The 14,455-nt window shown below is 39.4% G+C and overlaps 1 protein-coding gene across 5 annotated transcripts in view; it reads right to left on the bottom strand.

The window, feature by feature from the left end:
• The window catches only part of ppp2r3a (protein phosphatase 2, regulatory subunit B'', alpha), a 292,477-nt gene extending 281,954 nt beyond the window's left edge, over window positions 1-10,523 (bottom strand). For all 5 annotated transcript variants that reach the window (XM_052018001.1, XM_052018000.1, XM_052018002.1 and 2 more), the window contains exon 1: window positions 10,359-10,523. The gene's annotated coding sequence lies outside the window, so the exon portion shown is untranslated. The remainder of the gene's footprint in view (window positions 1-10,358) is intronic.
• Window positions 10,524-14,455: the final 3,932 nt, after the last annotated feature.

Genomic DNA, 14,455 nt, shown 5'->3' with positions numbered 1-14,455 from the left:
ACGTGTAAACATCTTAACAGCTTTGTCCTTAGTGGTCTTGTCATTCAACTCATTGAAACAGCTAATCAAACATAAGTAATTTTAATCTTAAATGTTGTTAATTTAGCAGTGGAACATAAATACTACTAGGCTCTGGTAGCTGTACAATGTTCTTACAACAAGGAACCTTTCTTTTTCTTTTCTGATTGATTGAAACATTCATATAACAACACCTCATTCAGTTCACAGTTTGCTGGTTATGGGCAGGTGGCCGGACTTACTGAACAAATCTTATTGAGAATTTAATATTTATTGTTAACATGTGAATTTCATGTTGGGTTTTATTGTACCTCTATGATGTAGGAGAATTAATTGAAAGGTATCAAAATAAAACATTATGCTTTGCATTATATACACACACAGACAGCTTTCTACATTAATTATTTTATAATTTGTGTTAATTTATTATTGCAATCATAATTCAGTTAGTTACCATAATGGTGCAATGGACATTGATAGATCAGGAATAAATAGTTTTGACATGCTTAAGACCAATTTTACCAGGCTGAGATATGCTTTAAGATATACTGCAGCAAGGTGGATTGAAAGTAGCTACTTGTAGATACAGTACATCAGTAACAGAGAAGTGGAAAGAATTCAAGGAGGCGATGGTGAAAGTTCTGATCAAAATGACCTTGTGAAAAATAAAGTGAAATTCCTAAAAGACTATCCTGGATGTTGAGGACATTACTGGATGGGATAAGGCATAAAACAAACCTAGGACACATACTGGGAACTCAAACCTACAGAAAGCTTAAATGAATATAGAATGTGTAGGAGTGAAATAAATAAAGGCAATGAGAAAGAAAAAGAGGAAACATGAAAAATGATTGGGAGGCAAAATCAAGAAAGCCCTCACACATTTTATAGATATTTAAAGGAAAGATGATAAGGAGGAGTAGGATCTATTACAGACCAAAAAATTAAGATAAGAGAGCAGATGGACTGCATGTGTCTTACCTTGCTTTGTTGCATCACCCCAAATGCACCACATCAGAACTTCCCTGGATTAAATTCCCACTATCCTACCCAATTGACCAGATGGACTTAATATTCCTGCAGTTTAAACTTCCTTGTGGCTAATTTTTTGTATCAATGAGTGTCTGCTGTCTGAAGCTCATTATCTCAAATGTTCCAGGAAGTGAAAAGGCTCTTAGAAATTACCTCAATGAGGACTTGAAGTGCCATAGCCTTCAGACCGAGAGCTGGCATGTGGGATTAGCCTAAATAACTGTTTTTTCCCCAGCATTATAAACATGATAAACCAATAGCCATTAAATTTCAATGAACCTTTGATCATCATGGGATTTAACTACAGATATGATAGACCATATCAACAAATATAGTCGAGCACTGAGTACTTCCAGTTTCACAAGAGTTCTGTGCTTCTTAATCACTTCTACTCAATGAGAACCCAGTGCCAAGATTTCCAGGTGCCTGAGTATAATACTTTGTTTACAACTGAGCTAAACAACCTTGTAAAGTCTTAGGTTTCATTGCTGATCCATGGGGAATCAGCGTTTGTCATTCATGGCAACATGTTACCACAGCACCACAGGCCTACTAAAGGAACAATCAATTAAGTGCCCTATTCCTCATCAGTGAATCCTGTTGGACGGTGCAGTCATGTGTGTATAGGGCAAGGACAGGATACAATTGGTAAAGTCTTCATGGAAGGATGGAGATTAGAAGGTACTAGTTCACAGTTCAGCGGAACTGCAACCAACATGTAAATGCTTTCAGAAAAGGTTGAATATAATTGGAGCAAAAAGCCAATTCTGCCAAAATAACTACGTAAATTATCTTGTCGACACTTTAAAATCCGATTGTTTAAAACCAAAACTACCAAAAAAACTAAACTTTCCTTATGGTTTCAACTTTAGAAGATATTGGGGAATAGATTACTGCTCTGTTACTAAATGTTGATTTGAGAGATTTTTAATCAAAGTTATATATAAAATGAATCATAAGACAACAAATAATGATGTTGTGTTGGTCTATTTCACCATCCATGGGTTTTCAGTCTGTTTTAAATCTGAGCCATGACCAGAAATGGATGCTGACAACTAAATTAAGTTGCTATTTTTCATTAAAAATTGGATTCAAAATACCTATAGTAATGATGCTCTTTACATTAGTGTGTACTGATTTCACAGCTTCCTTTAAAATCAAAACTGTTCATTTGGTCCACTTTTGATGGACATTTTGACAGTGTCCAATAAGATATTTCATTGACTAAGATTATAGTAACATTGCAGTGAGTTCAAAAATTCTGTTGTTGTATTGGCTGATTATAATGGGATATGAAAATGAACACGACTCAATAAAAACCATCATCACTCTTCTTCATTCTTGATTAGATGACAGTGCTATTAAGGACAGGAAGTTCCTGCTGCAAGTAAATTCTGAAGCAGGAAGGAAATTTTTGCCAACAATTTTAAAAACACATTTTAAGTTATATGTAAAATTAATTCAAAGGCTGAACTTTACTGACAAAGACCTACTTAACAGAGAATTTCCTTTCCTAAGTTACATCATTATTTATTAACAAATACTTATATTAGTTAAAGCTCATTTTCCATAAATTAAGTAAGCTTTGTGTATTTTTTTCTACAAGCAATAGTACATGACTACATTGCAATGGTTCAACAGTACTTATTAGCTGTAAAACACTTTAGGTCATCCTGTGGTCATGACTCAAATGTAGATATTTAATTTTCTGTTAGGCATAACATGGGCTGCTGTTCAGCAGCACCACTTCTGGTGGCTAGTTGAAGATTATCCCTTAGCTTTCCTTGGAAAGTTGCTTGGTTTGAAATCTAATATTCGGGGCTGGTTAGGTCAAAGAGGACAGTCCTTCCTGTAGTGTCGTCTCCAGTCCACCTTCTGGTACAGAAATTACCATATATTACACTCATTATGTATCTTAAGGCCTATTCAATCAGCTCACAATAATGTAATGTGAAATTAAGAGTTCCATCTGAGGGGGTCACAAACTACGATCCTTGGAAAGTTAAGACAGTGACTTTGCAAAGTTGTGATCTTTAACCCTTACTCCAACCACTTTAGAAGATGCTATGCTGAAATTAATAACATAGCAAAATGTTGGATTTTTATTAGGAATTTATTTGTATCTATTTCATCATGTTCTCATAAAAATTGATAACAAATTTCAACATCTTAGCTTGAAATCTTTCACTAATTAACACATCCATTCCTCTTGCAAACTGCTCTGGTAAAGTCCATCCAATGATTGAAGCAACCTTGAACACCCTTGCATTAATCTGACCATTAATTCATGACAGATGATACTCTATTTCAATTTTTGCAACTGATACAGGATAATCAAAACCCCATTTTAAGCCTACCACCCACTGATAGCTTTAAGTAAGAAAGGTCACTCCACAAGTTTGATGTGTACTGAGATATCTGCATCTGCAAATCAGATCCATTACTTCTTTTTCTTCCACCAACATAGCTTCCTCAAAGTCACCCTTGTGATTCCTGCATGCATTGGAAATCAACAGTTTTGTTCCATCAGTGGAGCGGTGACGTCACTGTTAAATTACCAGACTAATTTCCAGAGAACTGTACTGACAATGCAGAAACCCAAGTTCAACTCCCACTTGTGAAACTTACATTTTGTTCAAGATTTGGAATGAAATAAGAAGAAAGTAGCCATTAGCAATAAGCTCCAAAAACTCACCAGACTATCATAAAAACGCACTTGATTCACTAATGCCTCTGGAGGAAGAGATTTTCTAATGTTACCCACTCTGTGGCTGCCAACCCACCAATGTAGTTCACTCTTAAATATCCTCTAAAATGAGCCAGCAATGTATACAGTTGTACCAAAACTGCTATGTCAAAACAGAGAAAGAATAAAACTGGATAGACCATCTAGTATCAGTCAAGGCACTGAATTTGCTCCCAACTCAACTGACCTTGCAATGTCCTTATATACATCTGGTGATTGGTATTTAAATTGGGAGAGCTGTCCCACCAACTCGTCAAGCAGCTGTCTAACAAAATTGTACTCACACTATCTTACCTTACAGATGATGTATCAGATTCCCCGATCACAATTCATGGGCACGTCTCATTCCACCAGCAGGACAGACCTGCCAGTGGTTTACAGGGAAGAGTCAGTAACCCTGGAAGTCCTTAACATTGACCCTGCTCTTCATGATGTTTTATGGTATCAGGTCAATCACGGGCAAGAAAACCGCCTCCTGATTACCACCTACTGTCCTCCCTCAGATGGTGAATTGGTGTTCCTCCATTTTTTGAGAATACTTTAGAAGAAGCATTGAAAGTTCTAAGGACACAGAATGTTCTCTGGATGGAGCACTTCAATATTCATCTCCCAGAATGACTTCATAGCACCTACATTGACTGAGCTGACAGAATCCTGAAGGGCATAACTACCAGACTGAGTTAGCAGCAGGTAGTGAGTGAACTATCATAAGGGATTAACCAATATCCTCATCCTCACCTATTTACCCATGGCAGATACATTTATCCACAACAGCATTGGTAGAAGAGCTCATCACACAGGCTTTGTGGAGAAAAATTCTCATCTTCACACCAAGAACAAGCTCCATCTGTTGTGTGGCACTATATTTATACTAAATGGGATAGACCTCAGAATAGACCTTGCAGCTCAAAACTGGGCTTCCCCGAGGTCCTGTGGATCTTCATCAGTAGCAGAAATGTACATCATCACAATCTGAAACGTCATGACCTGGCGTCTCTGTCACTCACCATTACTATCAATCCAGGGGTTTAACTGTGGTTCAACTGTGGAATGGCATACAGGAGAGCACCAGATACATCTTGAAATGAGTTGCCAACATAGTGAAACTGAAGTACAAGTCTAATTGCATACTAAACACCAAAACAGCATGCAATAGACAGAACTAAGTGATCTGAGAACCAATGGACTGGATCATGGTTCAGAAGTCCTGACACATCCAGAAGAGGATGGTGGTCAACAATTAAACAGTGAATGGGAGAAGGTTCCAAATACATCCCCGTCCTCAATAAGAGTATATGATACAGAACAATCTGGCCTGTGGGTGCTAAAGACTAGGCTGAAATAATTGCAACTGTGTTCAGCCATAAATGCTGAGTTAATCATCCATCACAGCTTCCTCCAGAAATCCCCACCATCAATAAAAGGCAGTCCTCAGTCAACCCAATTCCTTCCATGTGATATCAAAAAATGCCAGCGAGCCTTAAGAGCAACAAATGGTATGGAGATTTACAACACCTTCACTGTAATATTGAAGTCTTGCTCAAGTCCTGCTCTCCATAACTAGTCATACCTCTAGCCAAGCTGTTCCAGTGCAGTTACAACACTGTCATCTACCTGACAAAGTGTAATGTTTCTCAGGTATGTCCTGTTCACAAAAATAAGAACAAATCTAACCCAGCTAATTACTATCCAATCAGACTATTCTCAATCATCAGTAAACTGATGGAAATTGTCATCAACAATTCTCACGAGAAGAAATTGATCACTAGTAATTTGTTCATTGATGTCTAGTTTGGGTTTGGGTTTCACTAGGACCACTTGGCTGCAGACCTTATCACAGCCTTGGTCCAAATATGGATCAAACTGCTGAATTGCAGAAATGAGCTGAGAGTTAATGCCCTTGGCATTGAGGCTGCTTTTGCAGATCAATCATCCCAGCCCAAGGACATCAGAGTTGCTTGGAACAAGCCCAACAAAGTTCAGCTGTGTCATCAATGACCGTCCTTCCATCATAAGTTGAGAAATGGGAATGTTGGTTGATGATTGCACAAAATTCAGTTCCATTCCCAACTCCTCAGCAAATTATTGACAAGTAATATTTGTGCCACAAGAATGCCAGGCAATGACTATCTCCAACATGAGAGCATCCAACTACCTATCCTTTGTACTCAGTGGCTTTATCCACTAACAATATCCTGGGGCTCATAATTGACAAGAAACTCAACTGGACCAAACATGCCACCAGTGTGACTACAGCAGCAGGTCAGAGGTCAGGTATCTTGTGGCAAATAACCACCTGTTGACATCCCAAGGCCTTTCTAGCATCTACATCTCAAATCAAGAGTGTGATGCATTATTCCTATTTCTCTGGATGAGAGAAGTTCTGACAACACTCAAGAAGCTCAGTGTCAGCCAGTACAAAGTAACCCATCTGATTAGTACCCCTTCTGCCATCATAAACTTTCATTGCCTTCATCACCGGCTCACAGTGTTTGCAGCGAGTACCCCCAATAATATACTCTGAAGTTACTCATCAAGGCTACTCCAAAAGCACCTTCCAAACTTGTGACCTCTACTGGAAAGGAGGACAGGAGCTTCAGACTTATGGTAACACCACCACCTACAAGGTCACACATCATCTGAATTGGAAACATACTGCTGTTCCTTCTTCATTGTTGGGTCTAGATCCTACTCAACAGCACTGTGGAAGTATCTTCACCAGAAAGACCACCATGGTTCAAGAAGCCATCTCACCATTACCTTCTTAAGGGAAACGTGCAATAAACACTGGCCGCGGCCATAGGATGATTAAATAAAAATACAAATTGGAGGAAACCCACACAGACACGGAGAGAACGTACAAGTTCCTTACGGACAGTGGCTGCTCTGTCCATGTCTGTGTGAGTTTCCTTCGGGTGCTCCGGTTTCCTCCCACATTCCAAAGGCATATGGGTTAGGAAGTCGTGGGCATGCTATGTTGGCGCCGGAAGCATGGCGATACTTGCGGGCTGCCCCCAGAACACTCTACACAAAAGATGCATTTCACTGTGTGTTTCGATGTACATGTGACTAATAAAGATATCTGTAACAAAAAAGGTCTCTTTTGCCTTGTTGGAAGCAGCATTAAATGTCTTGATGTCTCCTATGAATACAGCGTCAAAGCTGGTATCATCTTGATTCCACCTTTAACTCTTCTGCAACATTTTGTCTTTCATTACCATAATAGCCCAAAGTGGTCGCATTTGAAGTGAAACTCACCACCTGGCCACTTCATTTATGCCAAAGGCCTCCAACGTGATAATCAGCCAGAGATTCATACAACACAGCCAGGCTGTTTCAAGTTGCAAGTCAGTGTCCTACATGTCAAAATGCTAATTGAAATTCCAGTGAAATTGGACTGAGCTTACAATGTGCACTCAGCCCACATTTGGTAACACTGGACACTGGACTAGCATCCAGAAAAATAAGTGATTCAGCCAAGATACGTGATTTTGAAGACCATGTTGACAGACTGGGAATTTAAATTCAAGGAATTAAGTAATTCTGGAATAAAAAGTTGGTCTTGATATTGTTGGTCACAAAACAACTGGATTTTTCTAAAAAGCCACATGGGTTCTTTAACGTTCCTCAGGAAGGAAATCTGCAGTCCTAACCCATTCTGGCCTCCATGTGACTTCAGTCTCATCAATGTGATGGACTCATAGCTGTCTCTCTGATTCAGGGGCAGTTATAAATGGACAGTAAATGCCCCCACTTTGTCAGTAACATCCACATTGCATGAATGAATAAATAAAAATGCGTTATTTCCTGTGCAGTCTGAAGGGACCCCTGGAGGTTGTGCAAAAATTAGGCTGCCACAATTTTATTTTAAAATCAGTCCAAAATCAAGAGAATGGGAGCTCTCATTGAGATTGTGAAATGCCAATAGCCCATTGCCACAAGAGTGCTGGACCCTTGTGCATTGCCTTCACCCTATCCCTCCAGATCCAATCTGGTCATCAGCTCCATATGTGAAAGGGGCTCAAGGGAGACCCAGAAATGAAGTTAACTCATGCCTCTTGCTGTGCTGTCCCTCCTTTGACATTGGGCATATTGTAGGCATAACTTGAACTTCTCAGCCATTACTTCAGCAATGTCTACTTGAAGTTATCTTCAGGTAACATAATATTCATGGAGATATTCCTCATGTACTCTGAAAAGTTCCTTTTGCTGGATCATAATCTGGTGACCATAATGAAGCTGAGGAGTCATTCTAGCGCAGTGCCAGATGAGATCTCCTGATCTTTTGACATCCTTACCCAGTAATGTCTCTTGTCTTGTAAGTGTAGCCCGACCTGCCTTGTCTTTAACAGGAAATATGAAATTAGACAAGAGGACAAGAGTTGTGTGGAGCACGAGAATCAGGATAGATTGGTTGGGCCAAATGGCCAGTTTCTTCTCTGTAAACTCTTGGTAGTTCTGTTCCTTGCTTCACATCTTGTGAACTTCTTTTCTCAAATCATTGTTGATGTTCTTGTGCTAACCCTTTTCGCAACCCTAATCAGTAATCCTGAGGGAAAAGCTGTCCAGCACATGAGGTTTCATTGAAAAGCAATTGTTTAGCAGTGTCCGATTATTGGACCTCACCTAGTATTTTTGTAACAGGCGTACACCACAGCACAAAAGTTTCAACTTCCCACGTGCAGGTATGGTCCTGTTAAGTCTTGATTAGCTTGCCCAAAGGGCATTTAGGTTTATGGTATCTTTAAGTCCTATTCACACAAATTAATCTCACCAAGTATTTGAATTAAACAAGAGTAGGCAGGCAATAATCACAAGCACACACAAAATGCGAAAAAGGAGCTCTGCACTCTGTACCACCTCTGCTGCAAGCTAGTGCGATAACGTGAACAGAATCGCCCTGGAGTTATTAATCATAACAGGCTCATAACTACAATATGTAATTAATTCTTCTCAGACATTTCCTCAGAGATATTCAACAGAATCTAATTACAATGACCTTTGGAGCTCAGCTCACAGCTCCTCCCACATGCTGTATCTAACTCCCCCCTCTCTTGTCCTTCACACACCATTACACCCACCAGCATCTCCACACATTCACGAGGATGTGCCGCCAACAGCTACAACACATATGGCAAAACAGATTGCAACTCAAGCCCAAGACAAACCTAAGACAACTGAAGCATCCTGATCAGGCTTGTGCTTTAGAATTAACAGTTTAGGTCTTGGCATATGTTTAATAACCCAGCACGAAACTGACACGGATAAGAAATAAACACTGAGGATGTTGTAACTTGCAGATGCCTCTTTACAGCATACGCTATGTGTGCAATTTACCTTACAATGTTCTGAAAGAAATATTTTCTCAATAAGCCTAGATAAGAAATGGAGAAGAAGGTGGAAGTTTCAACAAATAATAAGTACAGCATAGTTGCTAAAGGGATACTGTAATAAAAAAATTGTTAACCTTAGGTGAGGAAAGAACCAAAGACATATGTGTGCTTTCTTCATAATACTGGTGTTACCCACAAGTGTCCTAATGTAATTTATGCAAAGGTTTATTAACAAATGGGAAAAGGTTTGCTAACTACTTTCAAATGAAGTCAGTGCTCCTTTAAATATCAGATACCAAGGAGTTAGGTAAACGCAATACTTCTCCTTAAGTGAGGGTTTCAGATAACATTTATAAACTGCTTGGGCTACACTGTTGCTTTTTACGATGTTAGTTGAACCTCCTCGATTAAGTTACAGTCTTGAAACTCGATGTTCAATTATTCTAAAAATATATTTATAAATATGTAAACTCACTGCACACATTATACGCAATATGGATACACAATGTTGTGGACTGTAGAGGAGCAAGAACTTTGTTCACGTGGGTCCCCCTCACTACACAACACTGTTACATGCAGCTGAACATATCTCCGCTGTGTCGCTAAAACTCTGATGTGTAAATGGAGATACCTCTCAATGTGACACAGCAAAATCAGACAACAGTGCTATATGTATTGGCAAGATGATCTGTGCATGTGGTGACAGCAATACAAAATCCCTGATTTAGGTAAGTAACTGAAGTACGCTCATATATTTATCCATGCATTTGTAGATAACTGCCTTCAAATCAGAGCAAAACTATTCACAAAGCCCAGCATGAAAAATGTTTCTACAATACTATGATAATAGTACCTCAGCGCAGTGCAAAAACAGATTCAATATAATACAAGTAGGTGCAAAAAGAATAATTAAGGTTCTATAATTACATATTAATGAGAAAGCAAGTTACCTCTCCTCTTTAATTGTGCATTTGAAATTCTACATCTTCCAACTTCATTTTCTCCTTTCTCTTAAACAAAGCAAGCCTAGAGCAATAAGTATAAGTAACATGCCACACTGAACCCTCTTTTGCATTGATTTTCACAAAGGATTTCTTCATGGGCACAATAAGCATAGGCAAAGCTGCAAGGCTGCTCTAGTTCATTTTTATAAAGCAGTGACCGGCATTCATCTGAAGTAAGTATACAGGAGAAAGCTCACAGATCATAAATAAGCACAGTGCACCTACCCTTTAACTTTCAGTGATGTCCTTCCTGCTTAGTTGATGAAGGGACTACAGTTTTTAAAAAGAGAAAAGACTTCAGACTGCCCCTGCTGTTGCTTCGGGACTTTTACTTTCTTTTCTGGTTGAGGTGTCTGTATAAAAGGGAGGAGCAGACTTCCACTGACAACCTCTGTGGGCTGACACATTACACTGCTGAAACTCTTAAGTCATTCCATTCTAACTGTGAGAGTCATAGACAGGCAGGCAGATGCCGTAGAGGAGAGCTCTCCAGAGGAACTCTGGATTGTGGTCGTGGTAGAATTGGGGGGATCTCTGGGGGGGTTAATGACATCCAACCAGTGTACGGAAACTTTGGAGCGACGCTGAGAGCAGTACATGACTTGGCTGGAGATAGATCTGTGTGCACTAGGATTTAAAAACCAGTTCAGTCTGATCTATTATAAACGATTTTAGAACTGGCTTTCAATAGATCAGACCAAGGCTGTTCATATGGACAAACATATTTCTTTTAACTCTTTGAGGTAAAGTGGCCAGCTTTCAATGAAAATACCATAACGAATTTCTCTTTAGGAAGTCAAAATGGTTCAAGTTATTCCAACTTCTCTTTCCTGACTTTGCAGAGTAATGTAACCTCTGCTAGCCAGTAACTTAATCATTCTTCAGGTGTGCTTGCTGACAGATTATTCAACTACAGGAAACATCTCAACAGGAAGTTTTGTCACCACACATATTCTTTCCATTCTATGTATATGTGTAGGGGAGGGAAAGGGGGAGCTATTGGTTTTGTCAGGCGTGGAGTGGGGGGTACAGGTGGGCTTTGGTTAGTAATGTGGAATAAGAATTCCAGGTGTTGTTTTTTTGACTTGTCCAAGGGTTCTGAAGGTTTTCTGTTGTATTGCCTCAAGCAAGATGAATTATGTAGCAAAGAACAGAGATTGAATTTGGGATCCTCATATATCCTTTTAAAGTAATATGATTTTCCACTGAATGCTTTGAAAAGCCGTCAATAGTTGCTTCTAAATGGCACAGTAGTTCAGCTAATAGTGCTGGTGCCTCATAGCTCCAATGACTCAGGTTCAATCCTGATTTCTGGTGCTGTCTATGAGGAGTTTGCATGCTCTCCCTGTGAATATGTGGGTTTCTTCTGGGTGCTTCAGTTCCATCCTACATCCCAGAGACATGGTTAACCAACCACCATAAATAGTCCCTAGTGTGTAGGGGAGATCAAAATTGGATTAATGTAGAATTAGTGCAAATGGGTGCTTGATGGACAGTTTGGAATTAGTGAGAAAAGTGCCTGCTTCCATGCTATATAACTCTGGATCATATAACAGTACAAGACAGGAACAGGCCCTTCAGCCCACAATATTGTGCCGAACTAATTAACCTAATGACACCTAATCTCTTCTGTCTGCACATGGTCCATAATCCTATCTTTCCCTGCATATTCACTCTCTATCTAAGAGCCTCTCAAATGCCTCTATCGTATCTGCCTCCACTACCACCCCTGGCAATGTATTGAGGCACCCACCACTCTCTGTGTAAAAACCTTGCCCTGCACTTCTCCTTTAAATTTTTCCCCTCTCACCTTAAATGCATGCCCTCTAGTATTAAATATTTTGACCCTGCGAAAAAGATATCGGCCTTCTACTCTATCTATGCCTCTCATAATTTTATAAACTTCTATCAGGTCTCCCCTCAGCCTCTGCTGCTCCAGAGAAAACAACCCTAGTTTGTCCAACCTCACCTTCTGGCACATGCCCTCTAATCCAGGCAGCATCTTGGTAAACCTTTTCTGCACCCTCTTCAAAGCTCCACCTCCTTCCTATAATGGAAAGACCAGAATTGAATGCAATACTCCAAATGCGGCCTAACCAGAGTTTTATAAAGTTGCAACTTAACTTCCTATTGTATAACAATTACAGTATATAAATCAGAGCTCTGCAGTAATGTAGGTCAAAGATGTATCCTAACTAAAATAAATTTGTCCTTTTTTATGAAGTAGTAAATGTTCAAAGAATAAAGACTGGTATATTGATCAGTAAACAACATACTCTAGTTTAGTAGTGTGCTTGTGAATTATGCAGAGTATTAAACTTTGTATAACATACTGTCAGTTTGGTTCGTATGCAGAACTCATAGTTTATGAAAATGGAATAATTCCCATTACAAGGAAAAGTTTATCCTGGATACTGCTATTAATAATACAAAAAGAATATTTTATTTTCCATTGAGATAAAGAGATAATACCACCTGAGAAAAGATCTGTGCTTGTCTTTTAGAACTATCTTCCATTTTGTGTCTGAATGGATGAAAATACATGGCACAAAGAGTTTGATTGACTATTACACCTCTCCTTATTGAAAGCATTTTACATACACCTCCAAAAATATTCCATTGGACAAAAGGATAGAAAATGCTCTAGGCTTCTGGTTTATTTTGAAAACCAACTGAATATCAGGACATTGACTCTGTTGCTATATATCCTAACTGCTTACCATTATGCTTACCCTGTAAATTACTCTGTAATGGAAAATAAAAGAACTGCCAGTGACATTCTGTGCTCTCCTCCCACACTTCCCAATCATAGTTGATCAGCTAGGTATTAAAGTACTGACTGGTCTGATTCAAAAATTTACCACTTTTGTGTCACTCGGTGGCATTGTGCCTCTAGAGTGAAATAGGGATGACAATCAGGAAAGAAATATTGCCAATGATTTTCAGAATTAGAGTGACAGATAGACAGGGGTTTGAATCAAATTCAGTTCTCTTGATCCAAAGATCAGATGGAAATGTATCTTTGTAACCTGCAGAAGTACCTTTATGCTCCATGCATTGTTTAATTTACCATGCCACTTCCTGTACAAGAAATGTTAGTTTCCTATGGTGAAGTTCTTCTCAAAACTAACAGTAAATTTTCACTGTTGACAGGAAACATCAAAGGAATCTCAACTAACTGGCTGAGAGTGATAGAAGTCAGTATCATGTTGTTGGACACAATTAATTTTTACCTTTGTTACCAGGCAATATAACAGCGAGTGTTCTCAAAATAATCCTTTCATGAACATCCCTGTTTGTCAAGAATTATAGTCATAGAGTCAAAGAGCAATACAGCATAGATACAGGCCCTTCAGCCCAATGAGTCCATGCCGACCATTGTGCTCACCCACCTAGTCCCAATTTCCTGCAATTGGCCCATGTCCCTCTGAGCCCCGCCCCTCCATTTACCTGTCCAAGTGCTTCTTAAATGATACTATTGTACCCGTCTCGAACACTTCCCCTGTTGAAAGGAAGTAGTTAAGGCAGGTACAATAGCTCATTCCATATACTCACTACCTCTGCATGAAAAAGTTGCCCCTCAGGTCCCTTTTGAATCTTTCCCCTCTTACCCTATATCTATGCCCCCTAATTTTGGACTCCCCTACCCTGGGGAAAAGACTGTTACCATCCACCTTATCTATGCCTCTCATAATTTTAATCATTTCTATAAGTTCACCCCTTATTCTCCTACGTTCTAAGGAATAAAGACCCAGCCTGTCAAACTTCTCCCTATAACTCAGGCCCTCTAGTCCTGGCTACATCCTTATAAGTATTTTCTGCACTCTTTCCAGTTTAACCCCATCTTTCATATAACAGGGTGACCAAAACTGTACACAGTACTCCGAGTGTGGCCTTACCAATGACTTATACAATTGCAGCATAATGTCCCAACTCCAATACTCAGTGCCCTGACTGATGAAGACCAACATGCTAAATACCTTTTTCACCACTCTGTCTACCTGTGACGTCACTTGCAACGAACTATGTACTTGTACTCCTAGGTCCCTCTGTTCCATTACACTCCCTAGTGCCCTACCATTCATAGTATAAGTCCTATGCTGGTTTGACTTTTCAAAATGCATCACCTCACACTTATCTGTATTGAAATTCATTTGCCACTCCTCGGCCCACTTCCCTAACTGATTAAGATCCCCCGTAATCTATGATAACCTTCTTCACTATCAACAACACCTAATTTCGTGTCATCCACAAACTTAGTGATCAATCCTTGTTCCTCAACCATGGAGGATTACAGTTGAAATAGAGTAGACAGACATTCA

The sequence above is a fragment of the Pristis pectinata genome, chromosome 6 (assembly GCF_009764475.1).
Source record: "Pristis pectinata isolate sPriPec2 chromosome 6, sPriPec2.1.pri, whole genome shotgun sequence".
Lineage (NCBI taxonomy): Eukaryota > Metazoa > Chordata > Chondrichthyes > Rhinopristiformes > Pristidae > Pristis > Pristis pectinata.
The sequence above is the reverse complement of the archived record's forward strand: the minus strand, read 5'-3'. Positions and strand labels throughout refer to the sequence as shown.